Below are 22914 nucleotides of genomic sequence, written 5' to 3'. Positions count from 1 at the left end.
CTACTGTATTCCTTTGCAGGGTCAGACTGTGATGGAAAGTACTATTGCTACAGGTGGGCTGACATCAAAGTGCTACCAGAGAAGCAATTTTGAAATTATTTGGGGCTTCTGTGGCCGGCAAACAGGGCAGAAAAGATTTAGACACTGATGAGACAGAGTGGAGGGGTATTGCTGTATTGCCTGCCACATTGTCTTTCAGGTGTGTGCCTGGATGTTCTTATCTGGGAAATCATTGTGTTCTGCTTTCCAGTTTGTTTTTCCCACAGCCCCTTATTAAAACTTGATCACTGCAATCACAAAGAGAAGTCTTATAACCCAATATACAATAACATCACCTCACTGACCAGGTCACATACAGTGTTAATACAATTATTACATCTCCGTATTCTTAGAATATTAAATAGCTGCTCCATGTCTGAAACACTAAGTCTTTAAATACTCTAGTGAAATCCTAGTTCAGTGGAAGTTAATGGAAATGGAGTCAGGTTTTCACTGTCTCTCTAACTTTAAAACTTTACTTTTAAAAAAATGGAATTTGTGGTTAGCCGAATTGCGATCAGCCATTGATATGCTGTATTTTACCAGTTACTGTATACATAACAGGAATCAAGGAGATTATCCCTCTACACAGAGTCAAGAATAATGAATACCATTTCAGCAAGGAGTTGGATATTGGCAGAATAATCAATTAATAATTCTGTTAGGACAAAAACAGCCTTCTTATAGTTAAATTCAACTAGAGAAGGCAGCCATTACATGCCCCCTAAATATCTTAGTGTATTATGGTTAATTGGTTTTCTATTGCAGTGCTATTGCAACTGTAGTTTCTAGTTTTGTTGCTAAAATTCTCCATTTTGTGCCTGATCCCACAGTCTTTATTTAAGAAAATCTCCCATTGAAGTCAATGGGGCTTGCACATATTTAGATGGATTGCAGGATCTAGCCTTTAGCTTTAAAATCACATTCTTAAAGAATATCCAGCCTGATGACTACATAGCCTTCTCTCATTCCTATAATTCTTTGAACCATTTAGGTATCATAGGGCTGATAAAGGTAAAACAGTGTTTTAAATAACAAATATTATAATGAACTATTAGCATGTCAGAGTTCAATGATAATGCTGCTTGCTTGATGTACATCTCATTAGTCTTGCATATGTGTATAACCATATTTTGCCTGAGTATCTTTGAGAGGAGGAAATGGAAGTAAGTGTCTACCACTTACTTCTGCCTAAATATAAAAACATGGATAAAACTTGGACTGAGTAAAATACCATGAATATTTAGTGAATTGGATTCAAATTCATCTTTCTAAGCTACTATTTTTAGCTGAGGTCTGTATGGACTATGCTGATGCAGTTTGCTGTGAAGAATCACTAAAATGTTTGATATTGGTGTGGCATAAATTGTAAATTTTAATTTTGTTTCTTGGCTTGCTTGCTTGTTTGTTTTCCAACTATAGCATCTGGAACTTGCAAAACAAAATCTGGAGTTAGACATTCTAGTTTAATTGCTTTTACAGGTTTGTTGACCCTGTGCTCATATTTATACCACAGGCATCTACACAAGTTGTGTATGAATAACAACATTTTTCTTACACTGTTTACACCTGGCTTTTTTCTTGGCTCCTTGTCAATCAGGAAGAGGGTAAGAACCAATTTAGGAAATTATTTTTTATCTTTGGACTATTCAGTAGATGTCTGGATTGTAAATTTACACTGGATCAACAAAAGATGAGAAAATTAGCTGCAAACAGGAGTGTATTGCCCCTACACAGCATTTTGGAAATCCTGTTAGGAAATGATTGACCCAATATAAAACAGATTAGATAAATGAATTGACCACAACTTGTTCTTCACTCCATTGTTGTTCTACAACCCACTATATAAGAACACATGAGCAGTCATACTGGGTCAGACCAATGGTCCATCTACCTCAGTATCCTGTCTTTTGACAGTGGTCAATGCCAGATACTTCAGAGAGAATGAACAGAACGAGGCAATTTTTGAGTGATCATTCCCCTCTTGCTGTTAGTTTCTGCATCTTTTTCTAGTTGCTTTCCAAATTCTTGCTTGGCCTGCCTACGTATACTTTTATACTTGACTTGCCAGAGTTTATGCTCCTTTCTATTTTCCTCAGTAGGCTTTGACTTTCAATTTTTAAATGATGCCTTTTTGCCTCTAATTGCTTCTTTTGCTCTCTTTTTTATCCAGGGTGGTATTTTTGGTCCTCTTACTATTTTTTTCTAATTTGGGGTATACATTTAATCTGAGCTTTTATTATGGTGTTTTTAAAAAGTTTACACACAGCTTGCAGGAATTTCATTCTTGTGACTATATCTTTTAATTTCTGTTTAACTAGCATGCTGTTTTATGTGGTTCCCCTTTCTGAAGTTAAATGATACTCTGGAGGGCTTCTTTGCTATTTCTCCTTCCTCCCCTCCCCCTCCAAGGATATTAAATTACATTATAGTGGCTATTACTAAGGGGTTCAGTTATATACACCTCTCAGACCAGATCCTGTGCTCCACTTAGGACTCTACTAAGAGTTGCCCCTCCCCTTGTGGGTTCCAGGACTAGCTGCTCATTAATGGTGTCTAGAAATTTTATTTCTGCATCCTGTCTTGTGGTGATCTGTACCCAATCAATATGGGGATCATTGAAAAATCCATTCTTATTGAGTGTTCTGTTTTTGTAGCCTCTCTCATTTCTCTGAGCATTTCACAATTACCAACTCCATCCAGGACAGGTGCAGTTGGTAATATATTCCTACTTCTGTACTCTTATTATTCAAGCATAGAATTTCTATTCATAGAGATTCTAAGGTACAGTTTGATTCATTTAAGACTTTTACTATATTTGACTCAATGCATTTTTTCATATATAGTGGTCTACTCTGTCATTCCTATACATTTTGTACACGTGTTACTGTATCCCATTGATTATCGTTGTTCCATCAGTTTCTGTGATGCCTATTATATCAATATCCTCATTTAATACCAGGCACTGCAGTTCACCCATTTTAGTATTAGACTTCGAGCATTTGTACACAAGCAAAAAAAAGTTTATAACTTTTTGGATGCCTGCTTCAATATGTAAGTATTCCCTATGAAATGGGGGTGGGGGATTGCCTTATGTCCTAGAATCAGATAAACTCAACCTTAGACAGTGATTTAATCACAATTTATAAAACAAGAAAATTGGACCAAGCTAAATCCAAGTACTGTGCAAAATAGTCCTGGTGATTGAGTATATGGTACTTCTCCTTTTGAGTCAGTACTAACCCAATTCCCCAACACAGTGCTTGAGGCAGAGATAAAAAACCAGAGGTTATTAAAAAGCAGGTATGTCATCCTCTGAGTCCTTGCCAAATTCCAACTTGGGAAAATTCTGCCTATCTAAAATCCTAAACTTTCACGTCTGCCATATATATTAAGTCACGTGTGAAGGTAACAAAGTTATACATCATCTCCATATTGGCAGCTTCAGGTGTGTTTATTCCGTATTGAGTAACCAAGTGATCTCATTTTTGTCACCCCTCATTTAAATTGTATTCTCTTCAGGGCAGAGACCATGTCTTTGCTTTTTTTTGTGAGGTATCTATCAAACATGTGGGTGCTCAAAAAGTAAATAATAATAATATAATATTCCTCTTGGGGAATTTATTTTTTACAACTCCTCTTAAAATTTGTTATGTGGTGCTTTTGTTACGAGAGAACTGGACTTGACATAACTGCAGACATTTTGTATACTCAGCCACCATTATTTGGAAGTGAGGACACCATGTAGTCAGGAATAATTTGGTCTTTGGTTAGACAGACAAAACAGCTGCACAGCATTAATAACACATATAGATAAAGTGACAGATCATGTGAATGAAAAGGAGTGTGGATAGCTGATCTTGGATCTGGATATCTGACTCTGAGTTTCTTGCTGGGAGTTGTCTTGCTTATAAGTAATATTATGAGTTCATTGCTGTTGCTAGAAAAATTAGGGGTTACTATGAGTCGTGTGCTTTGTTTTGAGAAACCTATAAAGAGATTAGTTAGAGGGTGTGCTCTGGAGAAGTTTGGAGAGACAAGCTAAGAGATTGACAGCTAACTCCCTCGTGGCTAGGAGGACTGCTAGCCATCAGAAACCTGCTGCTGACCACTTGACACCATCTCAGACTTTTGGATAACTATATCTGGGATGCTCTAGACCATCGTTATTTTAGATGTATGTTGGAAAAACAAAGATTTTGGGGTGAAAGCACTCTTGTGTGTACTAATAATTTATTAGACGGAGGAGCTGTGTCCCCATTGATTTATGTCTTGACACCACCTGAAAAACAAAGACTAATTACCATAGCTTTGGGTTCAGAAAACCCCAGGTAACACTTTGGGTTCAAAATTGCTGTCAAAGACATATTCCACTCAAGATGTCGATATGCTTTACTGATGGGTTAAGTGATCCCACCTGTAAAGATATTCATATACCAGTCTGATGATTGCAATAGAATTACCTAAGCAGATAAATAAAGTCTCCAGTCCTGCAAACACTTATGCATATGTTTAAACCACTTTCACATCCGTAGTACTTCTGAATTTATTTTTCCTGTAGTACATATTATGTGATTTTATACATACACACACATGCTTGTGCTTGCATATGTGAATATGGCATATATAGTATGGATCTGACCTTACAAACCACTCAGAAAACTACTATTGTGTAAATAGAAGTTCTGCATGTAGAAACATAGCAGGATTGTGCTCTCTATATTGTAAAAGTTTTGCTTTTACAGTGTTAACGTTTTATTGCAGGAAAATATAAATATATATAAATCCTTAAAAATGAAATTACTGATCAAACAAGCATTATCAATCCTTTACCACATAATGAACACGTGCCTATTACTGGTTTGGCATACTGAAAAAATAATTGAAATGGTTTAATTTTGTAAAAGCACTTTTAAATACAATGAAAGAAGTAATGCCTAAGGTGGTATCTTCCTGCTTTAAGTATATTTAAAAAGTTAGTATGATAGGCATTATAGCTACAACTGCTGCAAAAAAGAATCATGAAAGTTTCATTTTCTAACACTGCACCTGGGCAAATAGTATTTTAATAAGATTTCAGTGGTGTTAGTTGTGAATATTTAGTACTGACACTGGGGACATAGAGAAAGGAGGTAAGGGTCTGTGTAAACAGCAAATAAGGTCAGTCTTGCATTCATCCCAGTCATGATGTACTGGAACTCTATAATCTTTACATTCCATAACTTGAAAACATCTATCTGGAATACAGCACACAGAACATACTGCAGTTTGCAAAAAATAAATTACTTTTATTTGTTAGTGTACATTAGGTTTTCATGTGATCCAAGATTTTTGCAACATTTTCCTCCAAAATAATCTACTTAAATTCACAAACACTTCACTTAAGATTAAAAAAATAGGTCTTATATAAATGTATACTTGTACTATGGATGTGTATACATTTAATTTAAAGCTATAGTCATGAATACCTGCATTTCATATACCAATGCAATGCTCTTTTATAAACATAATTTTATTCATTGATCTCTCTTGGAGTATGATAAACACCATCACTTTTTTCTTCTTAAAAATCGATCTTCTGATTTCTGTAATCTGAAGATTGAGCTGTCTGGCTAAGGCATTTTTAATGCTTCCATGATGATCATATGATGAAATTTTGTGCATAATGTTATAAAAAGCCCTACATTTTAATATGGGTCATTATGTTTCTCATGGCCTCCATAAAATTTGCTAACCTGCTTGTTGTCTTTAATTTTACAAAAGGCTATTTTATCCTCCATAAAAGGATGGGGATAACAGCAGTAAAATCCCATAAGTAATATAGCCAGTAAACCTTGTTCCATTGTAATAGTCTGACAACTGCTCTTATGTTTATTGCATATTAGTAGTAATATACCTTAAGGGAACAGGAAGTGCATACCCTCTTCTCCTTGAGTTACAAGAAATGCATTAGGCCTGACGATACGAAATATCTTGAGGATTTCTTCATATGTACTCAAAATACAGCTGAGGAGAGGGAAAGTCTTAAGACAGGGTCTATGCTCTACCTAGTTCAGAGGCTTCATGTTCCTGGGATATATAATGGGACATTTTTGCATTCTAGATATACATCTGTATCAGAAGAAGGCATTTCCCCTTAGTCCAGGCAGGTTGATTCAATATATTTAGAGTAATGTTGACTAATTAAATTCTGTTTTCATGAGAATAACTTGCTTGATCTTGTGAAATATAAAGATATTATATTATGCTTAAGCCAATGACTAAATGACTGTGGTTACAAGGAAATTTCCTCTATGGGTATGTTACTCGATTATAGGGTTCCAGCTGCTCATAAGCATTTGGTACTAGCAAATCTCAGAGACAGGATATTCGGTTGGATGGATCAGTGGTCTGATCTAAGTTCTTATTTTTTAAAAAAACTACTGTAATATGTTAAATATCATAAACATATAAAATCAAACTCATTGTAAGTTAATAGTATTACTCTTCTTATCTCATACATTGGAAAAAAGGGTATTTCATGTGTTTCTTTTTATTATTAAAATAGAACCACACTGCTCCCTCCTGTTTCCCCCAATGTACTGCTGGAAACATTCCTGGAAAACTGTGCTCCTGCATTTGGCCAAATGGGTTACCTTGAAGCAGCCCCTACTTCTTACAGATGGACAGGAAAAATTACATTTTCTTCATTTCCCCTTCATAGAGGCATCTGCCTTTAAACGGGAGGCCCGCCCGTGTAGCTGTGGAGAAGGGCTCCAATGCTCAGTATTTCAGACAGAGGGATATCCTTGCTGACATACATGCAACTATGCAACAAGAGGTCATTCTAATCATACTGCATATGGCATCACCAATGACCAAGAGAGCCACCCCCCAGCAAGGTAATTTCTTCCATAAAAATTGCGACCTTGTCCATGCTTCTGGGGCTCTGTTAATTTTCTTCAACTAACTGCTGTTGTCTATGCAGATGCTGCATAGATACACTGGCAATGACAGACCTGAGCACTTGAAGGACTGTTTCAGGGAATCCTTGATCTTCTTATTAAATGACTTGATGATCCTTCATGGTTGCTTCTCTGCTCACCAAGTTTTTGCTGTCTCTACAATAGCCCAGGTTATCCTTGCTTTTTCTGTGTGTCTTCCTCTCTCAGGGGTAGAAGACCTTGATGGTTTTGCTAGGCACAGTTTCATACCTGGGATGTATCATTCACATGGTCATTTCTTTAACCTGAGAATGCATGGGCAAAGCTTGAGGTGGTCTGTAAACATCTCACACTTTCAATTGACACAAAGCTAGAAATATTTAAAAAACTCAACAATAGTGTTAGCCTCAGCAACATAGCATTAGAAAATGGTATCGGGAAATCAACTGTCACTGATATTTGGAAAAGCCAGGAAAAAAATAAAGCAATTTGCAAAAGAAGATAAAGACAGCAGAGCAGTAAAAAGCAGTTGTATTGTATGCAAAGCTGCTGCTGCTGATTTTGATAAGGCAATGCACCTGTGGTTTGCACAAGAGAGATCAAAAGTCACTCCAGTAAGCAATGTGATGGTTACTGAAAAGTCAGTTACTCTACTGTATTCAGACAAAGATGAGGATCATTTTAAAGCAAGCACAGGTGGATGGCTCTGTCAGTTCAAAAATCAGCATGGAATACAGAAGTTGGGGATGCAAGGAGAAACTCTGACAGCTGACTCAAATGCCGCTGGTGAATTTAAAAACACTTTCAAATCATTTATTGAACACCACAAACTTACTCAGAACCAAGTGTTTAACTGAGACAAGACCGGCCTGTAGTGGTGCTTGCTTCCAAGCAAGACTCTGGCAGACAGTTCAGAAAAACAGGCAAAGAATTTCAAACCCAGTAAAGATCAGCTCATGCTGATGGCTACTGCTAATGCAAGTGGGGATTTCCATCTCCCATTGCTGTTCATTCACAAAAGTGTGAAACCTCACTGCTTTGCAAAGTCACTATGTCAGCTCCTATGTCAGATAGGTATCCATTATTACAGCCAGCGTAGTACTTGGATGGATAAAGGCATTTTCTCCTACTGTTTTTTTTAAACATTTTGTTCCACTTGTTAAAGACTACCTTACATCAAAATCTTTACCTATCTGAGCTGTGCTACTGATGGATAATGCTCCATTTCACCCAGCCATTGAAAATCTATTGACATAAGACAGAAGAATTCAGTATTTGCCACCAAACATCACAAGCCTCATTCAGTCAATAGACCAAGGTGTTCTGGAAAACATGAAATGTTGATACAAGTGAAACCTCTTATGGTGATTATTACTGGATTCAAGGCAATTTGAATCTTACACATATTTTTGTAAACAGCGGTCAATCAATCAAAGATGCTGTCTACATGTGTGCCAAGTCTTGGAGTGAGATTGGCTCTCAGTCTTTGAAATGTTCATGGAATACACTTTGGCCATGTGTTGATAACACTGAACCGGATAATTTAGAAAATAATGATCAGATGCAAATAAATCAACTAAATTCTTCTGAAGAGTGACAGCGTTTGGATATCGCCATGGAGGAAAAGGAGGAATGGCTAAACACGGATAAACATGGGAACGGACATAGACTCAGACTCATAGACTCTAAGGTCAGAAGGGACAAATATGATCATCTAGTCTGACCTCCTGCACAACTCAGGCCACAGAACCTCACCCATCTCCTCCTGTAATAGACCCCCTGACCTATGACTGAGTTATTAAAGTCCTCAAATCATGGTTTAAAGACTTTAAGATAGTGAAAATCCATCTTATTCTTAGTGACCATGAGATAATTGAATTGGTACAAGAAACAGCACAACCGGACAGTGCCATTGACGGTGACAAGAAGGAGAGGGAGAACAACAAGAACATTCTACACATGCAAGTAGAAGAGTGCTTTGCTACCTGTCTTTAATGGCTTGAACAACAGCCTGAAGTCACACCCATGAACCTAATGATGCTACAAGAGCTAAACACCTTGTGTTAGCAACCTCAAGCATAGTAGCATTAAATATTTTTTTCAAGTCTACATAGATTATCCTATAGTACCTAAGCAGGAAAGTTAAGTTTGGATACTTTTTAAAAAATTGTCATTATAAAGACTAGTGTCAATACATTTTGCTGCAGCAATTTTTTAATGCTATTTGAATGGACATTTAAATCGGTGGGCTTTTGTGTTGGCTTTTTTTTTCATGGATAACGAACACTAAAAAATAAGCAAGATAAATTACTTAAAATTGAAATACAGTACTGTGTTAAACGTAAACTACTAAAAAATAAATGGAAAAAATTTAAAAAAGAAGATTTGACAAGGTAAGGAAACTCTGCTTGTTTCATTTAAATTTGAAGTTTAGAAGCAGCATTTTTCTTCTGCATAATAAAGTTTCAAAGCTGTATTAGGTCAATGTCCAGTTGTAAACTTTTGAAAGAACAACCATAATGTTTTGTTCAGAGTTAATAACATTTCAGAGTTACAAACAACCTCCATTCCCTAGGTGTTTGTAACCCTGAGGTTCTACTTATGATATTGCTGAAGGATTTCTATCCCATGAGTGTCCAGTGCTGCCTCTGCCAGAAGAAGAAACAGAAAGCAAATATTATAAAAAAGGGGTAAGTTCACACAGAGGCACAAAGTGACAGACTGCTGCTGGGACAGTGTGAATCAGCCAGCTAGAGAGGGGAAATTGGGACACATAACACAAAGGAATAGGCTGCTGCCCGATCCTACTGCAGACAAAGCAATGAGGAAGAGTTTTCTGCCATTGCTGCCTCGCTGCTACAGAAACAAGCGGGGGGTGGGGGGAAACAAGACATATTGACTGACCACATGCAAACAGGCAAACAGCTTAGTCTGCACTGAGTGTCTAAAGCCAGCAGAGGGATCCCAAGTAAAGCCAAAGGGAAAATTCTGCAGTTTGCAGTGTTGGTACATAGCCAGCAGAGGCAGATAAAGTACAAGACAATTTCCCTATGGCAGAAAAGGCACGCAGGAGGCATGAAGTCCCATAAGAGAGCAGAGAAATAGCAAATTATGTAGGCAATGTTGCTGAATTTGATGACAACCATGAATCATGGGTGGTGTATCATGAACATTTTGAGCAATTTGTAACCTGCAACACCATTTCAGATGGACAACGAGTTTCAACCTTGCTGACGATGGGTCTGAAGGCATACGGACTACTGCATGACCTTGTCTTGTACTTTGCCTGGAACTGCCACGTACACTGCAATTACTGCAACAATGCAGGAACATTTCTCACCAATTTCTCACCATTTCTCCTACCTCACCAATGATAGCAGAATGATATCTGTTCCATCACTGATATCAGGGAAGTGGAGAGTTTGTTGCTGCTCTAAGGAAGTTGTCAAAGCACTATCAGTTTGGACAAACATTAAGTGATGCATGACCAATTAGTCTCTGGATTATACAATGAGCAGGTCTGGAAGAAGTTATTGACTGTATCAGTGCTTACATTCAAGAAGGCTGCTGAAGTAGTAATTGCCAGGGAGACTGCAGAGAAGGATATTCTGGAATTTAGTGTGGACTGAGAAGTTCATCTCTTGAACCAATGACACAGAGGACGATGGGAATGTAATGAATTTCCATGTGGCAGTTGTGCACAAGCTACACATGCTGAGAAGGATTGCTGAGCATGCCAGGTTATCTGTAGAAAGCACCAGAAGAAAGGGCACATTGCCATGACCTGTCACATTGTTCAACAACCAGCCACACAGAGTAATCATTCATTCAAGAAGACCCTTATGAAGACTGAAAGGACAGAAATTGAGAATTCATAACATGGAACAAGCCAAGAGCTCCAGTGACACTGACCAAGACCTAGCATTACACAAGTTATCAGAAACTGGAGTTAGAGATGGCATCTGGGTCACACCCATGATTGAAGGAGTTCCTAAAAGAATAGAGCTTGATACTGGAACTGCTGTTTCACTGATTTCTGCATCTACCTGTCACCAGACTTTTTTACAAGTTCCTCTGGAAGAAACCATCATGGTTTTGAAGACTTACACTGAAAAATGGATATTCCAGGTGAAAGTTCAATTTGATGGATAATCTGTTATTTTACCCTTGTATGTGATTGAAGGAGAGTATCCATCATTATTGGGCAAAACTTGGCTTGCGAAGTTCAAAGTTAATTGGACTGAGGTCAAGGCAGCCATGAAAGCACATTGAAATCTTCAAAAAATACTGGACAGACATTCCCAAGTTTTTGAAAAAGAGCTTGGACAGATGAGCAAAATGTTAGCGAAGGTCACTGTTAAATCTGAGAGCCAGCCAAAATATTGCAAGCCCAAAGTTGTGCCTTATGCTCTGACACCTCTGGTGGAAGCTGATTTGGAGTGTTTAAGGAACACAGGAGTCTTGTCAGCAGTTTCACACAGTGAATGGGCTACACCCATTGTGCTCAGGAAAGATGGCTCAGTCCGAATTTGTGTCACTTTGAAAGTGACACTGAATCCAGTTTTATGTATCTCGTATTGAAGATTTGTTTGCCACTCTTTGTGGAGGACAGTGTTTCAGTAAATTGGATTTGCTCAATGCATACCTAGAAATGGAGATTGATTCAGTATCTTGCAAATATCTCAAATCAACACACAAAAAAGTCTTATTTTTTTAGAACAGGTTGCCTTTTGGTATCACATCGGCACCTGCCCTATTTCAGAATGCCATGGATGAGATTCTGAAGGGATTGTAAGGAGTTCAGTGCTATTTGGATTACATTCTTGTTACAGGAAAGGAACAAGAGGATCATCTTCAAAATTTGGATGCTGTCTTGCAATGTTTGGAAGATCGTGGACTAAGTATGTCGAGACAAATGGGAGTTTTTCAGACCTTCAGTTGTATACCTTGGACATGTAATTGATGCCATGGTCTTAAGGAAATTGCCAGAGAAAGAGAAGGTGGTTCTTGAAGCACCACCACCAGAGAATGTGTCACAGTTATGTTCATTCTTAGGACTGCTTAAATACTACAGTAAATTTCTGCCTAATCTGGAGACAGTATTGTCACCTTTATATGAACTGTTACAAGCAAAGAAAAAATGGAAATGGACTAAAGAATGAGAGTATGCATTTAAGGAAGCAAAGAAACTGTTGACATCAGCTGAAGTTCTTACACACACACACACACACACACACACACACACACACACACACACACACACACACACACACACACACACACACACACACACACACACACACACACACACACACACACACACACACACACACACACATTCAGTCCCACATTTTTCTTAATGGCATGGAGAAACCAATTGCTTTTGCTTCATGAATTCTCACCACTACTGAGAAGGATTATGTGCAAAGAGAGTGAGACACTCTCAGCATCATCTTCAGAAATTGGAAGTTCCTTACCTATCTGCATGGTAGACATATTACCTTGCTGATGGGTTATTGCTGTTCCTTTCAGTTTTTGGACTGAAACATGGAATTCTATCATTAACTACTGCTTGTATGCAACAATAAGCAGTGCTAGGTTCTACTCATTCCTATACTATTCAATTCCCTCAAGGGACTCAGCACAGCAATGCTGATGAACTGTCACTCCTGCCGTGCCCAAACTCCCGTCAACCTAATGAGACTTTAGGCAAAGTGTTCTATCTCAGTTTCATGGATAGGATACCATTACTATCACAGACATCAGCAAACCACTAAGGATGATGTGCTTTCTCTTTTGAAGGAAATGGTACTACAAAGTACAGTGTTGGATCAAAAGAATCCCTAGTTTGCACAATTTGTGTCATGTCAACATGAATTATCTGTGAATCATGGTTGCATCTTATGGGGAATGCGAGTGATCATTCTGAAATCTCTTCACTTCATGCTTTGGAAGCTCTTCATGAAGGTCATTTTGGCATTGTATGGATGAAGGCCATAGCCTGGAATGATGTCTGGTGATAAAGACACTGAGAGGCAGGTGAAGTGCTATACTACACATCAGCAAAGTAAGCATGATCCTGGTCCAGCTCGTCTACACCTTTGATCGTGGCCTCAGACTCCTTGAAAATGTATTATGTAGACTTTGCTGGACTTTTAGAAGGTTATATGTTTTTGGTCATAGTCAATGCCCATTTGAAATGGCCAGAAATTTTCAAAATGACTTCTACAACAGTTACCAAGACCACTGGACATCTTCATTCCATGGTTAGCCAATTTGATTTACCAGTACTTTTGGTGAGTGACACTGGACCTCAGTTCTGTTCTGAAAAATTTCAGCGGTTCCTAGCTTCAAATGGAATTCAGCACCTACACTCTGCTCCAAACCATACTGCTCCAGACAGACTATCAGAATACTTTCTACAGACACTTAAGCATGCATTATGAGCTAACAAGTCTATTTTGAGTCATTAGCAGAAATTGGACAATTTCTTGCTAGTCTGCAGGAACACACCACATGACCAGCAGTCACCTACAACTCTTTTCTTGAAGCAATCTTTATGTACCTATTGGGACTGGCTATGTCCTGATATTGCCTCACGTGTCGCCAAATCCCATGATATATAAATTGATCAACAATGTGAGACTTGTCATCATTCTTTTCAAATAGAGTCTTTTAAAAGTCAAAACAAGGCAAACATCCACAAAAGGGGAAAGAAAATAATGGCAAAAGATTGAAAAATGCAACTTTTACTTATGGTTGCAATTCAGATGCTGGAAGACCACAAGCACAGCACAGCACAGAACACATTTAGCCACTCCTGGATCATGGCTTTATTCCACTAGCTCTGGAATGTATTAGGCTAAGTAGCCTTTACTTTACTCTTGTTAATATATGACAGGTGAGGCACTAGAATTAGGCTGCTTGAGAATTGCTTTCAGCTTGCTAAAGTGATCAAAGCACAGAGAGGTGAGGCTACATTTTCCTGGTTAGACTCTTATTAAACAAAGTGCAAAAAGAAAATTGAAGAAGAATAAGATGTGGGGTGGGGGGAGAAGGGGAGGAATTAACTATCTGGAAAGAGATGAATATCAAGCACTTTATGTTCACTTCTTGGGATTGCTCAGTACACAGCCATAGAGATAGTGATATCACCTGGTTCCTTTCTTCATCTGGTCCGGCCAGAAGATCTTTCAGAATCAGGAAATGGTGTGGAGGTAAATCTTTGGGTCACAGCATGTCATGGTGATCATGAGAATGTTGCAGATGATTGTAGATGTGATTATATTGCAGCTTGCCGCACCTCAGTGAGTAAGTTGCTAAGTATGCCTCAGAAAACAAATGCTCCAAAGAAGTGGCAATGTTGTTTCATCAAAAGTGTCCCATGTAAATAAACTTCCATGCAAAGGATCTCCTTTAGTGGGCAGCGCTGGTGGCTCTCCCATGCTGTCAACTTCCGAGGGAGGCCACACCTCCCAGTGCCTGCACCCTGCAGGGAGTCAAAAACAAAGGGGCCGCCTCCGGCCCTTAGCGAGGTGAGCCTTGGATTCAGGTCCCTCCCCTTAGGGATACTAGTCTCTGGCCCTTTAATAGGGCTATAGCGTAGTTCAGGGCCCCGACCCTTAGGCAGGGTGGGCCGGCAAATGGGAACAGTCTCGAGTAGACAGTTCAGATGCCCTGGCCCTTAGACAGGGCGGGCGTCACCACAGGCAGTCTCCAGTCCTCACAGGATGAGTAAACAGGCCCTCACCGGGAGGGGCAGGCAGCAGGGAACAGCCTTCAGCCCTCAGCAGGGTGAGGCAATAGTCTCAGTCTAGCCCTCTGGCAGGGCAGGCAGGCAATGGGGGAAGGCAGTCTCTAGCCCCAGAGGGGAAAGGAAACAGGCTCTGACCCTCAGTGGGCGATCACCCCTAGGTCAGGGTAGGAAGAGGGGAGGGAGACGCAGGCCCACCCATCTCCACTGCGTCCCAGCCCAGGACCCTGTCAGTGATGGGGTGTCCGGTCAGTGGGGCTCCGGCCGAAACATGCTGACTCACAGCGAGCGCAAGCTCAGCTGGACTGTAGTCGGTTTCCCTGAGCTACTTCCTCTCACCCTCTCCCTAGAGTACCTGGTTTCCTGAGCCGTACCCCGGCTCCTCGGGGTACTCTGACCAAGGGAAGCTCCAGAAGCCCTCGGCCTCGTCACTTGACGGCTGGTCCGGGAACTGTTCGGAGTCATCTGCGGAGGGCAGCTCCTCTAGGTCACAGGGTCCTGGGGTCCCCTCTGGCTCACAGGGGGTTGGCAGCTCAGGTAGCTCCTCCAGGTCCTCAGGGCCCCAGGCAGTAGGCAGCTCCGGCAGCCTGTCCTCCGGGTCACAAGATCCAGGAGTCTCCTCTGGCTCAGGCAGCTCCTCCAGGTCCTCAGGGCCCCACTCCGTGGTTAGCTCCAGCAGCCTCTCCTCTGTGGAGCGGTGGGTGCGGCCGTAGGCTTAGGCAACAAGGAAGAGGCATCCTTGGCCACTGGGCTCTGACTGAGCCAGCAGGCCTGGCTTTTATCCTCCTAGCCCTGCCTACTTGCTCCCAGTCAGGTGGTGTACTCCTGGGTTCCAACCCCCTGGTGGGCGTTTGGCTCTCCCTCGCTGTCAATCTCTGAGGGAGGCCACACCTCCCGGCTACATCCAATAGTCCTATCTCTGAATACTTTCATCTTTAGAAAATTCTGGTGTCTTGCTATAACATTTTGCAATCTCACCAGAAGCTTTGAAATCCCCTTTGCAACAGTTATTTTAGTCCAAAGTCAGTTTATTATTTTTTACTCTATTTGGTACCATCAAAACACTGAAAGAATAGCAAGGTTGGAAAGCCAAGCACTCATAGGTTAGGGAATGCCAGAATTAAGGTTGTCTGTGCCCTTTTACTGTGTAATGTATGAGGCTGTTGTCTGTGGGACCCCTGCCTCATTCACTGCAAAGCCTAGAAAGGTCGGTAGTGATTAAATCAGGTTTGCAGGAAGAAAAAGGATGATCTTGTGGTTGAGGCACTTGATTGCAACCCAGGAGAACTGGATCCTATCTCTGGCTCTTCCATAAAGTTCCTGTGTAAGCAAGTCCCGTAAACCAGAATTTTTTCAGGATGGCACTAATTGTGTGTTCATCATTTTTTGAGTGCCCAGCTTGGTAACTAGGGTTGGACTTTTCAGAAGTACTGAGCATTCACAACTCCAGATGAAGTTAATCCTCTAGGTGCTCAGCATTTCTGAAAACCAAGAACTAGGTATCTCAAGTTGATCACTCAGTGGCTAGGGCGTTCGTGAACATATTTGTAAATTTTTACATAAATTTGTGCGTCAGTTGCTTAACAGTGAAATGGAAATAATAATACCCCCTTACCTTACAAGGGTGGTCTGTAGATCAGTTCATTAAGTTTTATGAAGCACTTGGTTAGTATAGTGATGAGCACCATAGAAAAGCCAATGAGGAAATAAAATATTTTTATTCAGATTAATATTTAGATGGTAGGCAGTAAATAAATCCTGGAGCCACCCATGGAACGATGAGGATAAAAAGAGATATTGAACAGATGCCTTATTTACTGAGCATCATCCCTCTCACGTACTGCAGTTCTCTGGAAAAAAAAAACCTCTGTGATCATGTAATTAAAGACTGTAACTTAATGCACATGTGCAAGGGGACAGAACTAAGGTTTCATGGCATTATCTAACTTGACTCTGCAACCTTAATAATAAATAATGTTCTTTTAACACAGTGTTTTGTTTTGTATGAATTTTCCTACATGCGTGTGTGGTTTTGGGGTTTGTTTGTTTTTTTTGGACAGAAAACATGGTAACATACATTTCAGCACATAAAACTGTCAGTAGAGCCTGAATTCAGGACCTTCATATCCATAGCAGCACCTTTTCCACTTGTGTTAAGGGAGTAACTGTTAAAAGTAATAGGCTGTTATCCTGTATGGGAAATAGCCACTACAGGAGGACACATATTTTGCAACTGACTTACAGAGCTTTATGTTAGAAGGACAGTAGGATTCCTGGGTTCTGTTCCTGGCTCTGGGAAGGGAGTGTTGTTAAAGCTGTGATTAAGAACAGCAGAGCCAGACATGTAGCTTTAGTGGATTCATTCAGAAAAACTGTTGGTAACTAAACTGAGAAATGACTATTTAGAGACTTGGTTCCTAGCTCTCTCAGAAGTGACTTCATGCACCATCTGTTACCTTCAGTAATGCAGTGGGTAGAGGGATTTGTTTGCCTCTTAGGGTGAGGGTATGAAGACTTGTCAATACTATGGGCTATGAAGTGCACAGAAAGATAAAAACTAATCACTGCAAGAAATAGAGTTGTGAACTCATGGGGTTAGATTAAAGACGTGGCTGAGCTGCACTTGGTGCAGGATATAGGATAAAGCAAAGACACCTTTCCATACCCCTTAGACTTTGCCTGCTCAGGGGGCTGAGCCAGACTCCAGTATAACATAGAGCAGCCTACAGGCTATAGGGGGTCCCTAGAGACAGTCGTGATGTGCAGAGACCCCAGCATGCGCTGGCTCCACTTGCTGATGCTCTGGTCTGGCCAGCTTCTTGGCCAAATCTGGATGGATTTTCACTGGGATAGCAAAAGACACTTCTCTGAGCCTAGGACTATCTCCCAACTAAATTTCAAGTTCCTGTTCCAACCCATGCACCTCTTCAAAGAAATGGTTAGAATATTTTTTCATTCACAAAAATACCCATATTTCTGTAACCTCATTCTCAAAAAATGGTTGAACCATTTCTAAACTTTGCAAACTCATTTCACCTGAGGAAGAGATCAAGCATGGGAAATTTCAGCCTGAATGGTTAAAATTTGGCACAGTTATAAGCAACTGAAAATAGAGACTTACAGTAAGACATGGAAGATACTCTGAACTCTCCAGGTTGCTAGAGGCTTCCTACCACTTTTCATCCACTTTGCATAGTTTAAGAGTCAGCAAGTGTAAGAATCAACAGAATTGGATCCAGCTCAAAAGCTTTTACTTTCAGCTGATGATGTTTTAATATCCAGGGAAATATTTTGCATCATTTGGAAGCAACAAAGAATTTGGGCACCTGTGCTATGTTCAGATAGTTCAGGGTTCAAACCCTCTGTGTGTGTGTGTCTGTCTGTCTATCTATCTATGGCAGTGGTTCCCAAGCTTTTTGGCTCAAAAAAGCTTTTTGGCCATAAGTATCATTTTTACAATCCTGAAGGGCCACCTGTCTATCAGCTCTTAAAAAATGTATTGACGTATACACCATTAAGGATTACAAATCACTATATATGCAAAGTAAACGTTTTGATGCTACTGTGCTCATTTTTACATTCACTATTTTACACCTACAAATTACTCACAGTATATCACACACTCACAGACAAAGCTCTAGTGTAGATAAGTGACTGTCACTACATACTGACACACATGGCCTGGCAGCTAAGTCATGGTGGGTGGCTTGCTAAGTGCAAGCCAAACCATAAGGCACTGATTTTTAGAGTCCTGCCCCTCCTCAAGTATGGTAGGTCCACTAGCAGCGCCTCCTCCCCACTGTAGCCAGATGGAAGGAATTCAGGGAGGAGGCTGCCTCCTTGCTGATCTCCCATCCCCTGGCTGCAGCAGGGAAACTGCACAAATCCTGTGGGTGCCAACTTGGTCCCTAGGCTGTGGCTCCCTTCTGGAGCCAGGGGGATGGAAGATCAGTGCTCCCCTCCCTCTGGCTTCAGCAGGGACCCCAGCACTTAGGGACCCAGGCAGAGCACTTTGCCATGCTCCCTGCAACGGTCGGAGGAGGAGAGCGCTGATCTCCTGTCCCCTTGGCTGTAACAAGGAGCCTGCTCTGGCCTTGTAAATCGTTGGTAACATGCTCTGTCTGAGTCCTTAGGCAGACAGTGGGAGGGGAGCAGCGAGCCACTTTGAAAGACCCAGCGGGCCACTTTTGGCTCATGGGCCAGAGGTTGGGAGCCACTGACTTATGACATTCAATAAGCAAATGACCATAATTTTAAAATGATGTGTTACCTTGCTAGCCCTTTTATGTTGCTTTGAGCTGCTGAAAGATTTTTCAAAGAACATACTGACATCAGTATTAATAAATGCTTTTTTTCTTGGCTGGAAAAGACCCACACAGCAAAGTCCAAGGGAATAGGAATTTTGGTTTTTTACATAACATTTGTAGTTGGAAATGTGATTTTTGATCTTGGCCTCTAGTAGCATTTCAAGGCAGTGCAGGAGTGGGGAGTAACATATGGCCATTTCTGTATGTTTACAAGAAAAGCCCCTTTTTAAATAAACAGCCATTAGCAAAACAATGGGACTTCTAATCTTACTAATCCTCTGAAAGATTGCAGAGATTGTGTAGTGTGTATAAAGCTGCTGCTGGGCTGTGTCTGTTTTATTGTAATAACAAAAAGCTGCTGTCCCTGCAGCATCCTCCCATAAGTGGTAAATAGTACAGTCCTTGCTATAGAATGTGTACAATGAGGTCAATGGGTTGCTGTCCTTCTTTTGGTGCTGGATGGATGATCCGGGTCTGTTTCACACCTGTGACTGAATTCTAAATTACTTGTACTGCTTTCCAGTCAGCAGATCCCTCTTAGGAGTCAAAGTAAGTACAGCTAGACATATGTATGGGTGCGTTTAGTGATCTACATGCATATATCTTCTATATTACAGTAATCTCTGGAGAAATTGAGGGCTAGCGTGCAGCGTTAGCATGATGCATATAGTAACTGTCAGATTATTATTTGAATGAATATAGCTTTGAATCCACTACTACTGCTGTGTCTACTGCTTCTTTTATCATTATTTTGCTTTGGTGAGTGCCTGGATCTGGTGATGTCTGTTTGGATCATGCAGTAGGAGGGGGAGATATGGTGTGCAATACAGAGACCCTCTCTCACTTGCACACATGTGATAGCAAAAATTTGCCCTGCCTTAAATTGTGCTTGTCAGCCATCTTAACTTCTGGCAATGAAACCTATGACTGGAAATACTGAGGTGCATGGAACAGCAGCCTTCAGAAAATACCCTAAGCATGAAATGTATGGCTGTGGGATATAGGACAAACCCTCAAAACATATTTGCCTTCCTGTTTGACTGTGTGGAGCATCAGAGAGTGCATTCTGAGCAATATGGCACATTGCTCAGAAAGTGCCCACCCTAAAGTTGCCATCCCTGGTGTACTGAGAGGCACATTGTGACCATGCTGCACCCCTCAAATTGCCCATCCACTGACTTTCATTCCCCTTCCACAAGTTACTTATTCTAAGAATGAATGTTATATTGTAACAGAAGTCAGCATCCATGAATATATACATATTCAATCAACTGCAGATATCTTTCAGAATCTTTTTCTTTTTTTCACATTGACGCAGTTAAATATAAATGTATTCAAACATAAGTCTGTGGAAGGCATTGACTATTAACCACCTAGAACTCACTCTATGGCAGCCTTCAGGGGAAAACACCATGGGTTCACTGCACTTGCAACAACTATTCACACTCCATTTCAAACACATGGTGATACTTATTGAAGGCAGTTGGACTTTTCCTATCACTGGCATAGCTAGCTTTACTCCTGCCTCCCAATACCCTGAGCACAGAAGGCCTGGCTAGAGCGCATGGCATTCCAGTGATCCACAGCAACAAATTGCTAACCTTTAGGAACTGTGGTAGCTGAATGTCATTTAGAGCAATCCTAAAACTGCACTAAATTGTGCTGGAGTCTGAACTGGCCCCATCATCCTAGGTAGGGGAGAAGGCAAAAGTGGGTGGAAAACTTCTGCTGCAGCTGAAATCTGAGTCCAGGGTTTCAAAGCCTTTTGCTAAGCCTTACTTAGATTGTGGGATAATTGTCAAATAATTGCAGCTGGGTTGTGGCCAAGACATAGAAAATTGCAGAAAAATAATAATGGACCTTTATTAATTGAGGTAATTTGGAAAAGCCAGATAAGACCTATTTGATTAAGAAAAATTTGCTGCAACAATATAAACACTCAAGTATTATGTTATGTCTGCTAATTTTTTTTTGATAACCAGACATTTTGCTGCAACTATATTACAGTCATTACTGTGCAGGGCTGACAATGGAAGCCCTGCCATGGGCTAGGTTCACAGCCCAAGCCCCATCCACCTGGAGATACAAGCCAAAGTCCCACTGCTATTAGCTCAGAAAAATGGGGTTCCACTATAGGAATGGGGGGAAAGTGTGTGTTGCAAACCTCAAATGTATGCAAAATTGTGGACTGTGCCAAGTAAGCTAATTAAAATCAAAATTGCAGTGGAAGCCTAATATTGCAGGAGCGGCAATTTCTGCAATATTGCAAATTAAGTAGGGCCTTACCTATTAGTATTTTCAAATTCCTTCTGATCTCACCTGACCTGATCCCATTGATCTGCTCCTCCATACCCATCTAATTTTCCAATTTTTGCACATTTCCCATCCCACTTAGTTTGTTCCCTGGCATGCACATGCCCCCAGTTCCTTCCTGGTCTGTTCTTCTGAATGTTGGTGCGCACAACCACAATTCAGATTTAGATTAAGACATAGGAATTAAAGGTCTAAGCCTAGACCTCAGAGACATGTAATTACATCAGAATCTATTATAATAAAATAAAAAGTAAGTTTCTATCCCCATGGTTGCAAAGAGAACCTTGAAAGCATGAGCCTGAGCATAACTGATGCAGTGATGGCTGTCTTAGTCTGCAGACCTGAGTCCCTAGCTCTGAGTGGTGTGAAGTGCCTTCCACATCTAAGCAGAATGCTAATTCCAAGACCTACTGTAGGGAGGGCATGGGAGCTCTGCAGCACACCCCAAGAGAGGATTCTGTGGCTATGTGTACTCTACAAATCACAGATGGCGGTGTCTAGTGTATAAGTAGCTACATGCTGCAGTGAAAAGCACACCATGTCTACACTGCAATGTCTAGCTACACGTGTCAGTGAAAGGCTCTGTCAGAGAGGAGAAAGTGAGGAAAGGCTTCAGTTGCCAGAGCCCTTTACAGTAGAGAGAAAAGGCTCCTGAAGGGAGAGGCAGCAGAGAAAGGTTCTGCCTCCCCACTACTGGAGCCTTTCCCTGCTGCCAGGATCTTTTCCTGCACTGGGAAAGAGCTCCAGCAGGGGGGAAGCAGCAAGACACAATACTGCTAAAAATAGCTGTGTAGATGGGGAGGTGTGGTTTGGGCAACTAGAGGGCTGTGTAAAATATCTACTCAAGTACATACCCACACCCTTCAGGCATGTTTTTACTCTACTCACCAATGCTGTGCCTCACCATCTACACTGCTATTTTTACCCATGCTAGGGAGCCAGTGTGTGCTGCCAAAAGAAAAGTGAGTGTAGACGTACCGTGTGTAACCAGGGGAGAAGAGTGAAACAGGCCCAGCCCCACCAAGCAGATACACCCCTGTTGCTGGGATAAGCACTGGGAGGCCCCTTGCTGCCACCTTTGTTTGTCCAGGGGGCAGAGGGGATCCTTTGGTGCCATTCCTACTGAAGAGAAGGGTATTTCTGCTTCTTGGGGAGGGGACTGGACTGGGGAAATGGAGCCACGGGCATCCCTCATCCTAAAAGCCACAGACTGCCTTAATCTAACCCTGCCATGATTCATTGACTCAGCTCCTCCCATGCATTGCGCCCTAGTTTGGCCTAATTTCATGTATGTGTAACCTTGTGGTGAATGTATAGTGCAGGTCTCAATTGTGTCAGTCTGCAGAGGAAAAGATGAGATGTTACAGCCCCTCTCTAGAGCATTTTGTCTCTTTTGCTCAAGATGTAGCAGTTTATGCTTTGAGCACTGTAAATTGCAGGTTCAATTCCTACTCTGTGCTTCTTACTTCCTGTAAAATAGTCCCTCTCAGCTGCACCCCAGTGCTGGTCCTGTTAGTTCTTTGGCACTCACTGTCCGACATGTCTTCTCCTGCATGTGCCCATCCTATCCCATCCCTGA

This window comes from Emydura macquarii, unplaced genomic scaffold (assembly GCF_026122565.2).
Source record: "Emydura macquarii macquarii isolate MOO-44397 ecotype Brisbane River unplaced genomic scaffold, CSIRO-AGI_Emac_v2 contig_2636, whole genome shotgun sequence".
Classification (NCBI taxonomy): domain Eukaryota; kingdom Metazoa; phylum Chordata; order Testudines; family Chelidae; genus Emydura; species Emydura macquarii.
The sequence above is the reverse complement of the archived record's forward strand: the minus strand, read 5'-3'. Positions refer to the sequence as shown.